The following is an 18,726-nucleotide window of genomic DNA, read 5'->3' as shown; positions in this document are numbered from 1 at the left end:
TGCCGTGGACAAGTCATAGCCCTTCTCTTAGCCGCATCTGCAAAATGAGGCTACCCGGCTTCCATGACAAACTCTTTGTGAGGCTTACGTGAGATAGCTTGTCAGAGCAGCTGGCCCCAGTCCTTGTGCACACTAGAGATTGGGGGAAGGATCGATGACTCCAACGCTGGCTAGGGGAAGGCCCCCGGGGGTGAGATGGAACCCTTCCCTCCCCGTGCCAGGCAGACTCAGGTCCTTATCCCCTTATATGGCAAAAGGGACTTTGCAGGTGTGACTAAGTCGAGGGCTTTGCAATGGGGAGATTATTCTGGATTATCTGGTTGAGCCCAATATGACCACAAGGGTCCTTAAACGAGGGAGGCAACAGGGTCAGAGTCGGAGAAGGAGATGTGGCAACAGAAGCAGAGGTCAGAGGGATGCCGCCATGAGCCAGGGAAGCGGACTCTAGAAACAGGAAAAGACAAGGAACGGTTCTCCCCTACAGCCTCCAGAAGGGGCTCAGCCCTGCTGACACATTGACTTTAGCCTCCTAAGACGCATTTCAGACCTCGGACTTCCAGAACTGTAACGTAATAAGCGTGTGTTGCTTTAAGGCCCTAAAGTTGTCATTTGTTCCAAGAGCAATAGGAAATTGATACACTCCCCCAGCCCATTCTAGCACCCGTGAGTGCTAGCCACTCTCACTTGTATTAGAATTATTTGGATCTCCTTCCCTTCTAGAAAGACAATTCTTGACAGCCAAAAGATGGCTTTCTGTTTATCTCTGGACCCACTCTAAGGTCTAACTCGGTGCTTTGTGCACAGGAAGTGCCCGATCAATGCGGGCTGGATAAATGCAGGCAGTAAGAGCCCAATGCTGGGCTTCGCTCAGCACCCATTCATCGCATTCATGGTGTGGCTGTCACGGGGCTGGGTGCCCGAGAACTCAGCACTGAGTCAGCGAGTCCTGCCCTCAATGAGTGCAGGCAGGTGAGCGAGAGACAGACAGATGCACAGTCCGTCCAAGCACCGTGTTACTGTGTGGTGATGAAAGTGTGTGTGTACAAGCACCTGGGAGGAGCGGGAAGGAGCAACTCATTCAGACCAGGCTGCTGAGGGCAGTTTCATAGGGAGGGACCAGAAAGCTGGGTTTCGAAGCCAGGGCAGGGCTTTGCCAGGCAGAGAAGACGAGGTGCGAATTCATCCAGGCAGAAGTGGGGACGTGCCCAGTGTGTTTGGGGGCCATCAGGAGACTTGCAGCTGGATCACAATTTCAGGGGGAGCAAGAGGAAAGCAGATCTCAAAGGAAACCCCTTTGTTCAGCTACTATTAATTGAGCACCTACTGTGTACTGGGCACTGCCCTAGCCTCTGGGGATATGGTGATGAACACAAAAGAAACCATTTTTGCTTTTATGGAGCAGATATTCTAGGGGGTAAGATGGACAGTAATCAATCCAGAGAATGAGACATTCTTCAGGGAAACATGAAAGGGAATGTGAGTGCTTCTGGGGCGGCGCAGGAAGGCCTCTTCTAAGTGACATTTAAGGGGAAAACTGAATTAAGGAAGGAGCGAGCAGGTGCAGGGAAGGGCATTCCAGGCCAAAGTAGGAACTAGTGCAAAGGCCTTGGAGCTGAACCAAGACACTCCTTTTCAGGGAACTAGAAGAAGGACCAGTATGGCTGGGGTGGGGTGAGCAGAGGAGAAAGTGGGGCTACGTAAGCTCGGAAAGGGGCAGGGCAACGTTACAGAGTAGTGGTTCTAAGCCCTGATGCACAGAGCTGGGCCCGGGTGGTGCTAACGAGAGCCAAGGCTGAGAACCATATGCTGCAGAGCCTGGGAGACCAGGGGAAGGCACGTACATCCATGTCAAGAGGTTTTTCTTTGTTGGACTGCAGACTTCCCAGAGCCCTTAACAAGCTAATGTGCACTGTGACTGTACGAGGAGAAGACAGAGCGCTAAGCGTTTCCCAAACTTAATCACCCACGGACCCACTTTCAGGGGGTGCATGTGGAGCTACGGTTCCTTGGAACCCATTTTGGGAATCTAATGGCCAATTCATAGTGCATATTAGTGGGAGAAATGGCTAGAATGAAAGTTGGAAAGAGAGACCTCCATGAAAAGTGTGCTGCAGAGTTCGGACTTTATTCTATAGCAATACAGTCATCCAAGCATTGCTGTACTGTTTTGTTTTTAGTTTGTCTGTTTAGAGATTTTAATTATACAAAGAGAGATGACTGATCTCTTCAATGTCTCGGTTTCCCAGTTAATAATGTCTCTTGGAGAGCCACCTCACCCTCTTTTTTTTTTTAATTTATTTAATGTATTTAAATTATTTTTTATTTTTGGCTGCGTTGGGTCTTCGTTGCCGCGCGGGCATTCTCTAGTTGTGGTGAGCGGAGGCTACTCTTCGTTGCGGTGCACGGGCTTCTCATGGCAGTAGCTTCTCTTGTTGCAGAGCACAGACTCTAGGCACGCGGGCTTCAGTAGTTGTGGCACATGGGCTCAGTAGTTGTGGCTCGCGGGCTCTAGAGCGCAGACTCAGTAGTTGTGGCGCACGGGCTTAGTTGCTCCGCGGCATGTGGGATCTTCCCAGATCAGGGCTCAGACCTGTGTCCCCTGCATTGACAGGCGGATTCTTAACCACTGCACCACCAGGAAAGTCCCTCACTCTCTTTAATTTAATCCATCGTGACCGTGAGCTGTAATTCACTCACTCCTGTCCCCCTCAAAACGGTGTCCAGCTTTTTTTGCTTTTTACAAACAATGGTGTAATAAACCTCCCTGAACATAAGCCTGGTGAACTTTTACAAATATATCCTTAGGGGAAATTTTAGCCGTGGGATTCCTGGGTGAAAGGGGAGATCCATTTTCTCTTTTGATAGCTCTTGCCAAATTTTCATTCAGAGTGAATTGAAATTATATCTTTGCTTTAAAATACTCTAATCTCCCCCACAAAAGATGGTGGAGGGGAGAGAAGAAACAAGAATGGCCCCATGTTGACGGGACATACAGAACAGACTGGTGATTGCCAAGAGGGAGGGGGTTGGGGGAGGGGTGGAGTGGGAGTGTGGGGTTAGCAGATGTCAGCTATTATATACAGAATGGATAAACACCAAGGTCCTACTGTAGAGCGCACGGAACTATGTTCAATATCCTGTGATGAACCATAATGGAAAAGAATATTTAAAAAGGAATATATATATGTATAACTGAATCACTTTGCTGCACAGCAGAAATTAACACAACATTGTAAATCAACTATACTTTAATGAAAAAAATATTGAGGGGCTTCCCTGGTGGCGCAGTGGTTGAGAATCTGCCTGCCAATGCAGGGGACACGGGTCCGAGCCCTGGTCTGGGAAGATCCCACATGCCGCGGAGCAACTGGGCCCGTGAGCCACAACTACTGAGCCTGCGCGTCTGGAGCCTGTGCTCCGCCACGGGAGAGGCCGCGACAGTGAGAGGCCCGCGCACCGCGATGAAGAGTGGCCCCCGCTCGCCGCAACTAGAGAAAGCCCTCGCACAGAAACGAAGACCCGACACAGCTAAAGATAAATAAATAAATAAATAAATAAATTTTTAAATATATATATATATAGAGAGAGAAAAGAGAAAAAAAGGAATGTCAGCATGTTGACAATTATTGAAACTGAGTGATGGGCATATGGGAGTTTGTTCTGCCATTCTCTCTACTTTTGTGTATATTTGTGAAATTGCCACCGTTTTAAAAAAAGGTCACAGGCAGCCCCAGGGCCCTGTGCCAGTCTTGGATCTTCACCTCTAAGTTTTCCTGAAAAGTTCCACAAATTTTCGTTCCCACCCACTATGAGTGAGAATAACTCCTCCCTCCACCCACCACACCCGTCAGCACTGGGTCTCACCACGCTTTGAAGTTTGTTGTTGTTTTCCAATTTCTGTCTTTTGGATCGTTGAAAAAGGCCTCTCTATTGCTTCAGTTTCCATTTCTTTATTCATGAGTAAGACTGACTATCCTTCCCTAAATTTTTAGTCCCTTCTTGTTTGGTTGGTTTTTTTAATTTAATTTTTATTTTATATTGGAGTAGAGTTGATTTACAATGTTGTGTTAGTTTCAGGTGTAAAGTGATTCAGTTATACATAAACATATATCCATTCTTTTTCAGATTCTTCTCCCATATAGGTATTATAGAATATTGAGTAGAGTTCCCTGTGCTTACTACTTACAGTAGTAAGTCCTTGTTGATTATCTACTTTATATACAGAAGTGTGTATCTGTTAACCCCAAACTCTAGATTGTCCCTCCCCCCTACATTTCCCCTTTGGTAACCATAAGTGTGTTTTCAAACTCTGTTTCTGTTTTCTAAATAAGTTCATTTGTATCATTTTTTTTAATATGGAATGCTTCACGAATTTGGGTGTCATCCTTGCCCAGGGGCCATGCTAATCTTCTATTGTTCCAGTTGTAGTACGTGTGCTGCCAAAGCCAGCACCCTTCTTGTTTTTTATGAACCAGCTGTTCCTAGTCTACACCTTTTTTTTTTTTTTTTTCTGTGGGATCTTGTCCCTCCTGACGTGTGTGAGCTTTTGGTCAACGTGAGAAGGAGGCCTTTCCCACGTGGGTTGCAATGTCTTTTCCCAGCTGACCACTGGTCTTCCAACTTTGTTTACAGTGTTTTTTTCCCCAAAAAAAACGATTTCCCTTAGGTCACATTTGCTAATTTTTTCTTTTATGCCTCTGGGCATAAAAGAAGCGCTCACTTTGGTGGCGATGTGAAAGCCGGAAGGGGGCCAAGGGCCAGCCCCGGAGCTAAAGGGATGGTCTGGGAGAGAGATGATGAGGGCAAGGATGGGACACAGTGGCCGACAGGGAGATGGACCTAAGCGGGGGAGGCGTCAGGATGAGTCTGCATTTTCAGGGTTGAGCAGGTGGGCAGGTAATATGCCACTGACTGGGTCCGAGAAGCCAGAGAGAAAAGCAGGGTTCAGAGGAAGAAATCAATTCACTGACCTCAAAGCACGTACCACCCTGTGTGGTCACACCTATTTCCTGTCTCCTCCTCCACTCAGGCAGGGACCCTGCCTCCTTTCTGTCCCCAGGAACAGACATAGCAAATGGTGCTTGATAACTGCAGAAATGTATGAATATGTGAATGACCTGAGTTCGAGGTGCCTCTGCCTGGGTGGAGATGCCAGGGTGTGGAAGGAGGCACTCACAACTGAAGGGACTTTCTCCTCCATAATCCCCCAACACCACCACCAAGGGACTGATGGGGCTGCCACCTCGTCTGAGCCAGCTGGACTTGGCTGGGTCCACCAACCGGCCACGTGGAAGCCTGTCACGCTTTGTGGCAGAAGACAAAGGGCTGCATTCGGTCCTGAAAACTCTAGCATCCACGGGCTTTGTGGTTGTGGCAGCTGGGGAAGCCTCCTGGGCGCCAGGCGAGGAAGTCCTCCACCTAGTGGCCAGCGAGGGAAGCGGGGAGACTCCCGAGGCAGAGCCCTGGGACTAGTTCCCTGGGGAACGTTCTAGAAAAGCTGGCTGGCCTCGAGGAAGGCTTCCAGGGCAGGTTAGGAGAGCCAGTCGCGTTTCTGGGTTGATTTCAAGGTCGCCACCTGGAGACAGGGGGTGCAAACACTGACCGGACAGCATCTGACCAGGGAGCAGAGGAAAGGGAGAAGGAGGACACTGGTGGGGCTCCCACCTCACGTGGTCGTCTCTTCTCACCCTTCTGCTCCGTAGCCCGCAAGGGGGAAGCCAGAATGCTTCCATCAGGACTGCAGGCCCGGGCGCTTTCCAAGAATGAGCTAATCCTAGTTAAACCCCGGGCTCAAGACCGCGCCAACTGGAGCCTCAAATCTGTAGCGGGAGCGCCCTCTGCTGGCCGCCCTGGGTCGCGCGCCTCTGCCAAGCAGTCCCGGGAGGTGGCACCTGCGACTAGCGTAGGGACCACGGGACTCAAGACATCTTCCACCTGCGCTTCACACCGGCGCCTTCTCCAAGGGCCTGGCTCCTCCTCACCGTCTTCAGCTCCTCTCCCTGTAGTCCCGTGACCCCCGTAGCACCAGGGGCCCCGGCTGGGCCATTGCGTCCATTCCAGGCCCATGGACATGAAATTCCTTATTGAAGCTGGCCTGTGCATTGCATTATGCCTCTCCTCCCCTCGTTCTCCATCTCCAAAAAACCTTTCCCTGCCTCTGGCACAAAGCCCTCCTCCCGCAACCCCGTGCTTAGACCTTTCTATTAAATGGCTCACCCCAAAGGTACTTCTTACCGAGACTCCCCCAGCCCTGAGTGGGAGGGTCCCCGAGGACCCCCTTCATGTGGACCACCCCCTTCCTGCCTCCAGCTCCCTGGGGCAGCAGCTGCTGTGGGCTGGCTCCTGCTGGAGCGCCCCACGCAGAGTACGGCACCTGCTCCCTTCACAATAGATGGATCACGTCTGCGTGCAAAGCTCTGTGAGTGCCTGGTGTGCGCATGTGTCTGGGCGTGCCTTGCGCGTGCGTGCACAGCGAGTACGTGCACCTCTGTGGGGTCTGCAGAGTGACCTGGGTGGGGCTCCTACCCCGGGCGGCGGCGGCGCGGAGAGGGAGGAAGCCAGCGTCCCACGCCCCCAGGAGGCAGCACTGAGCCGCCCTGGCCTCGCCGGCAGCTTAACAGGCAGAAAGAGCCCTGTGTCTCACCCACGGGGCCTGGAGAGAAGTGCTTCAGGTCTGCAAAGAGAGCAAGGGAATAACAGCCCAAAATCCCCATTGCGGGTCGTGGTGAGATGGGAGAGGGTGCTGTCAACGTTTCTAAGATCGGGTGGTGGGTTCACAGGTGTTTGTTGTCTTAATTCTTAAATCCTACCCATATTTTGTAGATATTATTTTGAATCCATTTGGTGGTACTTTTTTTCTTTCTAGTAAAGGTTGACCTCAGCTCTCTCTAAAACAGGGAAAGACCCCTTGCCCCTCTGAGTCAACTTCTGGGGCAAACATGAGCCTGGCAGCTCCCAGGGTCTCCCCAGACTCCTGGAGGGTTCCCTGGGGTTGACCTCCACCCTGGGGAAGGGGAGACGGAGCTTCTCCCACGGCTCTGGGTCCCCTGCCACCACCCTCCAGGATTAGCCACACCTTTACACTCAGCTTACACGCACATTCGCACGCCCATGGTCCCATGCTCACAGACTGACATATTCATACACTCACGCATTTACACACTCACATTCACACTCTCCCACTCATACAACTTCATACCACACACTCACACGCATTCGTAGACTCTTACGCTCTCAGGCACATTCACATACACACACTCAGGCTCCCACCTTCACACACTCGCCCACAGCTTTCACATAGTCACACTCACACTCCTAGACTCACACATTCATAATCACAGATGCACACGAACTCACACACTCATAGATCCATACACACTCGCACAGAGTATATACACATTCACAGACACTCACACTCACAATCAGCTCTCACACATATTCACGCAGACTCACACACATTCACACTCACAGACTTGCACACCCACACGCCCATGCACACTCACCTGTATCCACACCCTCACACATGCATACAGACGTGCACAGCCTCACACTGATTCACATTCACAGACTCACGCTCACACTTTTACACATTCATGGGCACTTTCACACACTCATGGGCACTTTCACACTTGTGCACACTCACACTCACACAGCCTCTCCCGGCTCGTCCTTTACCCACCCACTCACACAAAGCAGCCATTGCCATGCACACTGGCCCATTAACCTTGAGTCCTCCCTGTGGGGGGGTGGGGAGCTTCCACCCACCTTGCTCTCAGAGAGATTTCTGGAATCTGCCCAGGAGGCCCCAATCCCAAGGTAGAGGGGTGATTTTCCTCGGACTGGAGGCAGCAGAACCAGGGCCGGGATCACGTGACAGCCCTTTACAAGTCTGCAGGCCTCAGAGGAATTCCCCAAGCTGCCTGCACCCATTCACTAGTTCATTCTCTCACTCCCCGACCTCCATGAGGGAGAGCCCGGAGACGTGGCAGGGGACACACATGACAGTGGACCCTGGTCTTAGGGGGCTCTGTCCCCGGGGGAGGCACCAGACGTCACAAGCTGGTTGAGCAGGTGGGGCCGTGGGAGCACCTAAGAGGGACCCCCGATGCAGCCCAAGAGGCAGGACAGCTGGGGCAGGTGTCTGAGCAGGGACCTGTATACATAAGGGTCACAGGTAGACACTAGCCTTCCTGGCAGGAGATTGGCATGTGCAAAAGCCGGGAGGCCCCAGGGCCTGGCACCCTCAGGGAAGTGAGACGCCTCGGATGGGGGGGCGTTGGCTGGGGAGGCTGAGATGGGAGCTGGGCCTGGAGAGGCGGGCAGGGGCCCGCAGTGGAAGGCCCTGTATGCTCTGCTAAGGAGCACAGCCTCTCTCTTGAAGGTCACAGGGTTCCCTGATCAACCGTGAAGGACAGGCGAGGACAAAGCCTCTCTGCAGAGGCCAACAGTGTGTCCAGAACCTCTGGGAATGGCAGGTGCCCTCAGCCCCTATCCCAGGAGGAGAGTTAGCCCAGAAACCCCATCCACTGGTTCAGGGAGCACCCCACAGGTGAGCTGCACGCTTCCCTAACGCATCAGAGCGCGACCCCAGTGAGTGACAGAGTCTGTCTGTGCAGAGGGTCAGAAACAAACGTGCAAACCAAAACCCTGGGAATCTTCAGGAAGAGTGGCCAGCTTCTCCCAAGCAGCCTGGCCCGGCTGAGCCACTGGCTCTAGCCCAGCAAGGAGTGAGGGGGTGTGGCGATGCCCCACGGGAGGGAGCAGGGGCTGGGGAGGCCAGCAGAGCAGAGCTGGGGACAGCATGGGGGAGGCACAGGGTCCTGGCTCCCCAGCCAGCGCCCATTCCTGTATGAGGAAGGGTGGAGCTGCTCCAGCCTACACATTCCAGCTGCTGCCGCACCCTTCCAGCCTGTTCTCACCTGTTCCCATGGTTTCCCAGCCTGCCCCAGGCCCAGTTCTCAGTGCTAACTCCCAGAATCCTTCAGGGTTCAGAATCCAGCTAGAGAGACCCTGGTCTGAATGTCCAGAAATCCACCTCCACTGGGACAACTGCCTCCCCCCAACACAAACGTGTGCGCACACACACAGACACACATGCACACACACACTGAACCACCCTTAGCCCAAGGACACCGGGACACAGAGCTGGCTTTCAGGGGCCGAGGCACTTCCTTACACTGCAAACAGCACCACTCCCGGGGCCAAGTGCTGCTCTAGAGGGTCCGCAGGAACAGGGAACGCCAGCTCTAGAGCTCAGCCATCGGAAGCCGGGGAGGGGGGAGCCTGAGGGGTGCTCAGTGATGGGCTAGATGGGGTAGAGGCTGTGCCCATCTGCTCCCCCCTCCCCTGGCCCAGGCCCCCTGGTCGCCCGGCACTCAGCCTGCTGCCTCTCCAAGTGACATGCTGAGTTGACATTTCAGCTTGTCCCCTGCCCCTCCTCCGATAGCCCCGGTGTCACCCTTCCCGACCTTCCGTGCAGGACAGTATTCCCACGCCCACTCTGGGCTCGGGGCCAGGGCCCGTTGGTTGCCACCAAGGCCTGGGAAGTGGTTTCTGCAGCCCAAGCAGCCCTGGGCCTGCCCAGGAAACAGCCCGGCCCTGCCTGCTGTGGAGACGTGACGGAGGCGACCAGCCCAGGCCCCGCGGGCTGAACTCAGAACTGCTGAGGCCGTAGAACTGGGTGACTCGGGAAGGCAAGTGGCGTCTGGCAGCCATTCGCTGGAGTGAATGAAATGCTCTCCCAGCAGCCCTCAGAGGAAGTGGGGAACCGTGGACAGGGTCCCCAGAGCCCAGATTTGAGGTTACCTCCCCTACCCCCGGGCAGGGGCCTGGCCTGACCCACAGAGGCTGGTGGGGACACCGCAGAGCTGGGGTGGAGGGTCCCCCGTGGGGAAGGGGTGGTGGCCCAGCACAGCCCATCTCAGGTCTCAGTCTCAAGGTCACAGTCCGCCCACCAAGAGCCCAGGGGCCTCACATTCCCCCCCGACCCCAGCCTGCACCCCACCCAGCAGGTAGGTAGGGAGGTCTGTCCTCCTTTGACAGGAGAGGAAACTGAGGCCCAGAGAAAGGAGGTGGACTGTGGCAACGTTTCACAAAGGAGAGGTGGGGACTGGCCTTGACCAACCCCTGCGTGGATCCCTAGCAGACCCCTGCCCTGCAGAGACCCCTGCCCTGCAGAGACCCCGGCGGGCACGCGGAGGAAGCAGGGAGGGGCAAGCTGTAGGCAGCCCCCAGAGCTGGAGCCCCCGTGGACACAGGGCCCCCCTCAGAGCCTCCGCCCCGGCACCGCACCTGGCACCCAGGGTTCCAAGCTGCTGAGGACAAAGGCCTCCCTGAGAGACTGGGCGCTACAAACAGGATGAGCCCCCTGCTGCTCCCTGGCCTTGGAGGGGCCCTCGTCACCCCCCAGCTGTCGGAACACGCTTCGCCCTTCCACCAGCACTGGCTGAGCCATGAGCGGGACCAAGGCCCAAACCGCAGGTGGGCGGCATAAGCCTCAGCGTCCAGGTCTCCAAGCGCAGAGGCAAAAGGGGGGCCTGAGGAGGGGCTGAGCAGTGGGCACCCCAATGCCCGGGCCATGGTGGGGGGCTGGGGCTCCAGCAGGATCCCCCCCCCCCCCGCAGGTATGTGCAAGGCAAGCACACACCCCGGTCCAGGCGGGGTCCCTACAAGGCCAAGGTCATGGTGCTGAGCTGCCTCTGGGGCAGGCGGGGGCCTGGGCAGGGCCCAGGACTCATAGCTTGGCCAAGCCCAGACGCACCCAGCTTGTGAGGAATGTGGACCCCGCCTGGGCTGGCCCTGGGAAAGCTGCCACCCCCGTGGCTCCTGCCCGGCCCTGACTCAGCCTGGGTGGGCCGTGGGTGTGGAAGATGCAGCCTCAGCAGGACCCAGTCTCCCCAGCCCCACCCTCCCCTCTGGCCCACCGGGGACTGAAGCAGGGTACAGGGCCTGACAGAGGGGCCGAGAACTGGAACGGCACACACGGGGTCTCAGGACTTGGGAGACAGCCGGGACACAGATCTGACTTGCCCTTCCCTGCACTGCCCAGGGCATGCCTGCATCAGATTCCCCCAAACATCAGAGAGCAAGGCATTCTAAACACAGTGGTCTGGCCCCTAGGACCCGAGCCCTCTAGCACGGGCATCTCACATCCCTGAGTCTCAGTTTCCTCATCCATAAAGGGGGGCCAGTGATGGTTCCTCCCCACAGAGCCAGGCAGAGGTGGTGGGAGAAGTTTCTGCTTAACCTGCAAACATTGGACCAGCAGTTTCAATTGATCACAGCTCTGACCAGGCCTGGTAACTTGGGGAAGGGCCCATCAGCTCTGGGGTGGTACCCCCAACCCAGGGAAGAGAAGCAGAAAGACCCTCGGGTTCCATCACTCCCTAAGTGGCAGAGGCATTCACCAGGGAGGCCCGGTGAGCCCTGTGCCCCACAGCTGGGTGACTCCATCTGTCCTCTGTCTCTGTCGCCCATATGGATGTTCCCGAACTCCCCAGGACAGAGGATGGGACTCCCCACTGAGACCCGGAGCTCCCAAGGTCTGGGGCCATGTTCCTCCCTGACGGGGGCTCCCCAGGGACAGACACCCCATCTGCCTGTATCGCCCCACAATCCCAAGCCCTGGGCCACAGAAACCAAAGGCCAGTGAAGGTCAGAAAAACTGTCCTTCCCCTCTCCAGCGCCATCCCAGCTTCCCCAGGCCCTGACCCCCTCTGCTCACCCACCCAAGCAGCCCCAAACGTGGGGCTGGACCGGCCTCCCAGTGCCCCTGCCCCAACCTGGGGGCTGGTGAATGTCCCATCCCTCCCCTGCTGCCCCCCAGCCAGAACAGAAGGACCCTCTCATACCCTCCCTCCCTGAGCCCTTCCCACAGCCCAGCTGGCCCAGGAGGACTCTCTTGCTTAGATCCACACTTCCCCCTGTGATGTACCTGGCCCGTCTCTGCCTTCCACACACTACCAAGTCTGAAGGGCTGAGGTTGGGGCCACACCACCCAAGGCTGCTGGGACAACAGCCCTGGCTCCCCTGAGCTTGAGAAGGGAGGGAAGGGTCTCTAGGCCCAGAGACCCTGCTGCCCTCTCCCCCCACCCTGCCTGCCTCCCCCCTCCCCCAGCCAGGCTTCTCCCTGACCAGGCACAAAGGCCCAGGTTCGGGTGTGACCTTGGCAGGGCAACAAGTCTGTATTGTTGAGCGTTGTGCCTCCATTACCAAGGAGAGAGGCTGGGGCTGGCTCCCTGCCATGTTTGGGCCCCAGGCTGAATGCATGGGTGGGGAGGGAAGACAGAGGATTTGGGGTGTGAGCTCAGTGCCCGCTCCCAGGGCCTGCGGGCAGGGAGGGCCGCCTGGGATTCTAAGCCACCTGGGCTGATTCAGACTTGCTCCCACCCTACCTTTCTGCCAGCTCTGGGAGGCACCAGGCCAGGTGGAACCGGGCGAGGGAAGGACTGGCTCCCCTGCTGCTCAGATGGGGGCAGGGGGCCCCACACAGCAGGCACTGCCATGTCCCGACCCCCAGGACTGACTTCGCACCGCCCAGGACTCAGGCCACCTGGGAGAGGATCCCAGGACTCCAGGTCAAGTCACCACCCCTCTTCGACCTCAGTTTCCCCATCTGTAAAGTGTCAGGAGCTGGCCTGGGTGGTCCCTGAGAAGCCTCCCTAGTTCTGTTTGCCCACCATGAGCTGGGCCGGCTTGAGCCGGGAGGCGGAGGGGATCGCGGCCGGCTGGATTTCTGCAGGCCGCTGCCCATCCTGGGGCTGGCACACCTGAGTGCCAACGGGTGGCTGAGGGCAGGAGCCCAGGGCTGTGGCCAGAAATGGTGTCAGAGGGGAGGGGGCCTCCCTGTCCCTCGCCCGACGGCTAGGGCTACCCTTTCTCCCTCTCCCAGCAATGACCAGGCAACAGCTGAAAGAACCTCGGCCTGACCTCCAGTGACGCCTCACCAGCTCCCAGCCCCTCAGACAAAAGGCAGCTTCAATTGTTAGAACATGCGTTGAGGCCTGACTGTGTGTCTGACTCTGTGCTCAAGGCTGGGAGGCCGGACCGAGGCCCCATCCCAGCGCCAGGGACACAGCCATGGTGCAGGAGGCCACAGGCACCACGGAGCAGCCCATGGGGACAGAGCAGGGCAGGCCTGGGGGGAGGGGGAGGGGGAGCTGAGGCAGAGGAAGGAGGGGAAGGGGCTTAGGGAGGCAGACAGTCAGCCGCGCCGCAAAGAACACGATGAGCGTGGGCATTTGGGGGTGGGACGGTGGAGGTGAGGCCAAGACATCAGCAGGCAGTCGGAGAGCTGGTCTCCAAGGGCCTTGTGACCAGGCTGAGACACTGAGAATGGGGGTCATCGCAGGGGGAGGGGAAGGACCTGGCCCCAGGAGGTGGGGACCCACCTCCCCACAAGCAGACACCATCTCTGGGCCCTGACCGAGGCTCTAGACACCACGCGGAAATCCCGAAACCTAGGTCTTTGCTTTGGATAAACACATGAGCTAAGGCCCATCTAACCCAGACCCGCCCTCCAAAGCCTTAATTTGGCAAAACAGAGAGAAAAGAGGCTCGTTTGTGCAAGTGCGCCAGCTGCTGGACCACTGGGCTGCTGGAGGTGGGGCAACCACGGGGCTGACGTGGCTGGAAGCAGAGGGTCCTGGGCAGGGACGGCCCCAGGCTGGAAGGGGAGCCAGCGACTACACTCAAATGCCCGCGGGGCTGGGCCCCCAGGGGTGGACAGTGCAGGGGGCTGGGCCCCCAGGGGTGGACAGTGCAGGGGGCTGGGCCCTCAGGGGTGGACAGTGCAGGGGGCTGGGCCCCCAGGGGTGGACAGTGCAGGGGGCTGGGCCCCCAGGGAATGGAGACCCCCGGGAGCAGCCGTCCCCGTTTGCTGCTGGCAGAGAGGATCCCAAAGAGGCCAGACCTCTGCCTGCTCAGGAAGCTGGAACTCAGGATTTGATCGCGAGGCCTCTGATCTTTTAAACGTAGACACTGATTCCAAAATGACACCGCAGGCAGGTCAAACAGAGCGTGTGCCTGAGAGAGCCTCAGAGTTCTGGGGGCCTGAGGGACTATGGAACAAAATGGCCCCCCGACAAAGGAGTCAACTGAGACCCATAGAAGAAGGACCAGGCCTGCAGACAGTTAGGACCAAGTCGGGCCAAAGCCAAGGCCCCTGACTCTCCCATGCTCCCCCGGCACCTCCACCCACCTCCCAGAGTAACCCTGGGAAAAGCAGCACACACCTCTCCAACCCTCGCCTGCCCCCGCCGTGCAGACCCACCCAGCTGAGGGGCAAGGGCCGTGTGGCCCCTCACTAGCCATCCCCCCTCCCCAGCAGGCCTTTGACCCCACACTTCCGGCTCCCAAGGTCTCCCACACTCCTCAGACCCCACAGCTGCAGAATTGCTCTCCCACTCTACGGAAAAGGGAAACCGAGGCCAGCGAGGCCAGATCATGGCCCAAAGTTCCTCTATGACAAGTTCCAGCCAGTGGGGAGGGGATCTGTGTCTGCTTGTAAGTCCCTGTAACTCAGGCACCGCCGGCAGGCCCCAACTTGCAGGGCAGGGTGAGCAGGGCTGAGTCAGAAGCAGGGCCGGGCAGGTTCAGAGCAGCCTGAGCACAGAGCCAAGTGCAGAGACGCCAGCCTCAGCCTCCCCTGCTGGAGACTGAAGTGGGGGCTAAGCAGGGGCCAGGCACCCTTAGGGTCAGGGGTGAATGCACAGCGCAAGAGCAGGCGCCGGCCCCGGCTAGAGAGAGCAGGGTGCTGAGGGCCCAGAGTGTCAGTGGTTCCCACACCAGGGCCCCTCTCTCCTCTGGTGCTTTCTGCCATCCCATCCCTTAGCCCACTTCTAACCCTGGGCCACAGCCAGGGGTTTTAATGCTGGCCTTTGCGGGGCGGTGGGGGGGAGTAAGGAGAACTACCCCCATACACGTGTTGCCTGGTGCCCCAGGGCCTCGTGGGCCAGCCCGGGGGTCTTGAGGAGCCCCATTCACGCTGGGATGTTCAGCGCCTGCTCGGTGCCGGGTCCCAGGCCAGGAGACACAGGAACAGGCCTCGGCCTGATGTCAGGGTGTCCCAGCCCCGGGGGAGAAGAGGGCAAGAGAAAACTAAAATCCCACGGAGCAGCTAGGGCCTATCAGCCGTGAAGGGCAGGCAGGGGGAGAGAAGCGCGCCTAGCAGCTCATATGCACAGGATTCATCTCGGCATTCGTCTGGGCTTTTTGCAACTTTGTGTCTGTACACAGAAAAATGCACGAACGGAGCAGTAGTTCATCAAGTGATCCCTCCATATGCTACCATTACACATTAAAATTACCTGTTAAGATACGAAAATGCAAATGGATCTTAACAAAAACTTTCCTTTTTTAAGGACGTGAAAAGCAAAGTGGGAGGATTTAGAATGCTACAATTTAGTTCCTAAAATACAGACATATTTTGAATATAAATGATCTGAGGGACAGACATAGTGTAGGTGCTTGGTCCAGAAAGTGAATTTTTATAATTCATATTATCGCCATACTTCTTACATAGTAAATACAAAATAAATGTTGAATAAATCAGAAGGAAGGAAGGAAGAAAGGAAGGAAGGAAGGAAGGAAGGAAGGAAGGAAGGAAGAAAGAAAGAAAGAAAGAAAGAAAGAAAGAAAGAAAGAAAGAAAAAGGAAGGAAGGAAGAAAGGAAGAAAGAAAGAAAAAAAGAAAAATGCATGTGTAATCCCTGTGCAGCTCGGTGAATTTTCACAAAGTGAAACCAGCACCCGTATAACCAACACCCAGATCACAGTGACTTGAGTATCTCCCAGAGCCCCCACCCCCCCCACCCCGAGCTCCCTTCCAGGTACTAACCACCCCCCAGGGGAACCATTACATCTAACAGCAGAGACTCATAGGACCTACTTTCGTGCTTTATATAATTGGACTCATAACACAAGCTCCTTTTATGTCTTCTTGCTGAACATTACATCTGCAAGGTTCTCTCACTGCTGGAGAGAATCCTGTTGTGTGAACAGATGTGTAGGATGGTGTCAGGGACGTGGGAAAGGACATTCCAGGCGGGGGAACTTGGGGGACGAAGGCAGGGAGGTGAGAAACAGCCCAGCCCCCAACCTTGCTCCCACAGCAAGTATCTGGAGCTTGGAGGACCTCACCGGTGCCCCTCCTAACCCAGAGAGGGTCACTGCTTAACACCAGACCAGCTCCCAGGATGGGCATCAGCCAGGAGCCAGGCCTGAGTCTGCAGCCCAAGACCTCCCCAAAACTCCCGGCTCTGTGTCCTGTCCACCGCCCCCCAAATCCAGTCTGCTCCCCTCCCCCACCACCATGTAATCTGCAAGAAGAGGAAAGGCACCAGATATGCTCATTGTATGCAAATAATATGCAAATGAACTAGACTCCCTGGGTCAGCTTGGACAGTGAGTGACCAGAGCAAGGGGACAGCAGACCTTCAAACTCCAAGGGGATAGACCACCCCCAGCACTGTCTCAGTCCTCCCACTAGTTCCTAGAATACATAGCCCTCACCCCCAAACCTTCACCCGGAAGCTCCAGTCTCCTGCTCTTCCCTTCACCTACTGGTTCAACTTTGAGTCACAGGGGGGCTGCAGAATGGAGGCCTTGAGGTGGGCTCAGCCTCTGCCTTCCAGGAGCTCACAGTCTATCTGGGAAGTGGACACAGACACAGCCACCACTCCCCAGTAAAGAGCCGGGCTCAGGACAGCGCTTCTCAGCCTTGAAATTACCTGGGGACTTGGGAACTCAGTAGTTCTGGGTGTGGCCCGAGACTCTGCATTTCTGGCCAGCTCCCAGGGGATATTGATGTTCCTGGTCCCAGGCCACTCTGCAAGCACCCAGGAGTATAGAGGTGTGTGTACAATGCCCCTGGGAACACGAGGGGGCTGGGAGAAAAGCAGGTAGAAGAGCGGTTAGGAACCAGCAGGCCAGGATCAAATCTCAGCCCTGTCCTGATTTGCAGTGGCCACGTGTCTCCCCAACCCAGAGCTCGGGATCCTGAGCTGAAAGATGCCCATGGATAACAACTGCCCCCACCTCACCAGGTTCCCGAGGCTTCAGTGAAACAGGACTTGTCAAGGGCCTCCGTGAAGCCTGGCACATTGCAAGTGCTTGATAATTGGGAGACATTAAAAAAAAAAAATCCAAGGTTGACTAGGAAAGGGCATGGGGAAGATTTTGGGGTGAAGGAAATGTTCTCTATCTTGATTGGGGTGGTGGTCCTTTGGGTACATGCATTTGTCAAAACTCATGAACTCTGGGACCTCCCTGGTGGTCCAGTGTTTAAGAATCCCTCTTGCAATGCAGGGAACGCCGGTTTGATCCCTGGTCCGGGAACTGAGATCTCACATGCCACAGGGCAACTAAATCCTCGCACCACAACTAGGGAGAAGCCCACACACTGCAAAGAAGATGCCGCGTGCCACAACTAAGACCCTACACAGCCAATAAATAAATAAACTCATGGACTCTGCACTTAAAATGGGTGAATACTTCAATTAAAGTTGAATTAAATACTTCAATTGAATACTTCAATTGAACTTCAATTGAATACTTCAATTAAAGTTGAATTTTTACAAAGAGAGCAATGAGATTGGGACTTGCAAGGTGAAAAGGACAGGGGTTTCATTAGAAAGAGAGAACTGCCCAGGTGGAGGCATGGAGGTGGGAAAATGCAGCCACAGGAAGAAGGGGAGGAGACAGGTCTCCCTCACTGAGCACTTCTGTGAGGGGTGGAGGAGAGCCAAGGCCAAAACTGGGAGGAGAGCATCCTGACCCCCTCCAAGGGCTGCTGGAGACCAGGGTCCATGGAGCCCCTGCTGAGTGTTTCCGGGTGGCTGACATCAGTGACCCCTCATTGAGCACCTACTGTACGCCAGGCACTGGTTTGGGACTTAACCTAGATCAGGGCTCACCTGATCCCTTCCCAAGAACTAAAAATAGTTATTACATATTTAAGTCATTTTTTTTAAAGTAAAAGAACAACATTCCATGACACGAGAAAATTGTACAAAATTCAAATTTTGACGTCCAATAGTAAAGATGTATTGGAACACGGCCACGCCCATTTGTCCATGGGTTGTTTCACACTCCAAGGACAGAATTGAGTAGTTGTGACAGAGACCAAATGCCAGCAAAACCTAAAATATTTACCATCTGGCCCTTTACAAAACAGTTTGCCTCTTAAGCCTACAAAGTAGAGGTTAAGACCGCACTGTACGAATGAGGAAGAATGAGGGCGCTACGCAGCCTTCCTCCGTTGCTGAGGTTCGGACCTGCCCCCAACTCCAGGCAGGGCTGACCCCGCCTCCCTAGCCCTGCTGGCAACCCCGACCCACCTCCTCCGAGCACCCGGCAGAGCAGCAGCGTCCCCTGCCGGCGGTCGGAGGTTGGACGGCGCGAGCCGAGCCCCGACTCTTGGCGTCTGCCGCCACCTGGTGGCCTTCTTCGGAAGTGCAGCTAGGGGCCCCGGCGGATGGGGTCCGAGGGAAGGCGGGGCCCGTGCAGATAGATGTAGCAATGACCGAGGCCAACAGGCAAACTATTCAGGCAGAGATTGAAGCCTTCAAGCTAGTGTCCACTGAAAACTTTTCACCTCGTTCCTGCTTATTTGATGGGTGAGAGTACACGTGACAGTACCTATCGGGATGCCTAGATGCTTAAAAACGTCAGGTGTTGACTGTGGCTCTCAGTCTCCACTTCCTGCGGGGGTGGGGGGAGCAAGAGCTGC

At 55.8% G+C, this 18,726-nt stretch overlaps 1 protein-coding gene and 1 non-coding gene across 2 annotated transcripts in view; both read right to left on the bottom strand.

The window, feature by feature from the left end:
• Window positions 1–18,726, bottom strand: part of LOC101274387 (keratin, type I cytoskeletal 42-like) — a 49,614-nt gene that overhangs the window by 12,003 nt on the left and 18,885 nt on the right.
• LOC117197762 (U6 spliceosomal RNA) lies at window positions 4,350–4,452 on the bottom strand. The gene has a single exon (XR_004478622.1). It is a non-coding gene; the product is annotated as a U6 spliceosomal RNA (small nuclear RNA).

Source organism: Orcinus orca, chromosome 19 (assembly GCF_937001465.1).
Source record: "Orcinus orca chromosome 19, mOrcOrc1.1, whole genome shotgun sequence".
NCBI classification, from domain to species: Eukaryota; Metazoa; Chordata; class Mammalia; order Artiodactyla; family Delphinidae; genus Orcinus; species Orcinus orca.
This window is presented reverse-complemented; position numbering and strand designations above follow the sequence as displayed.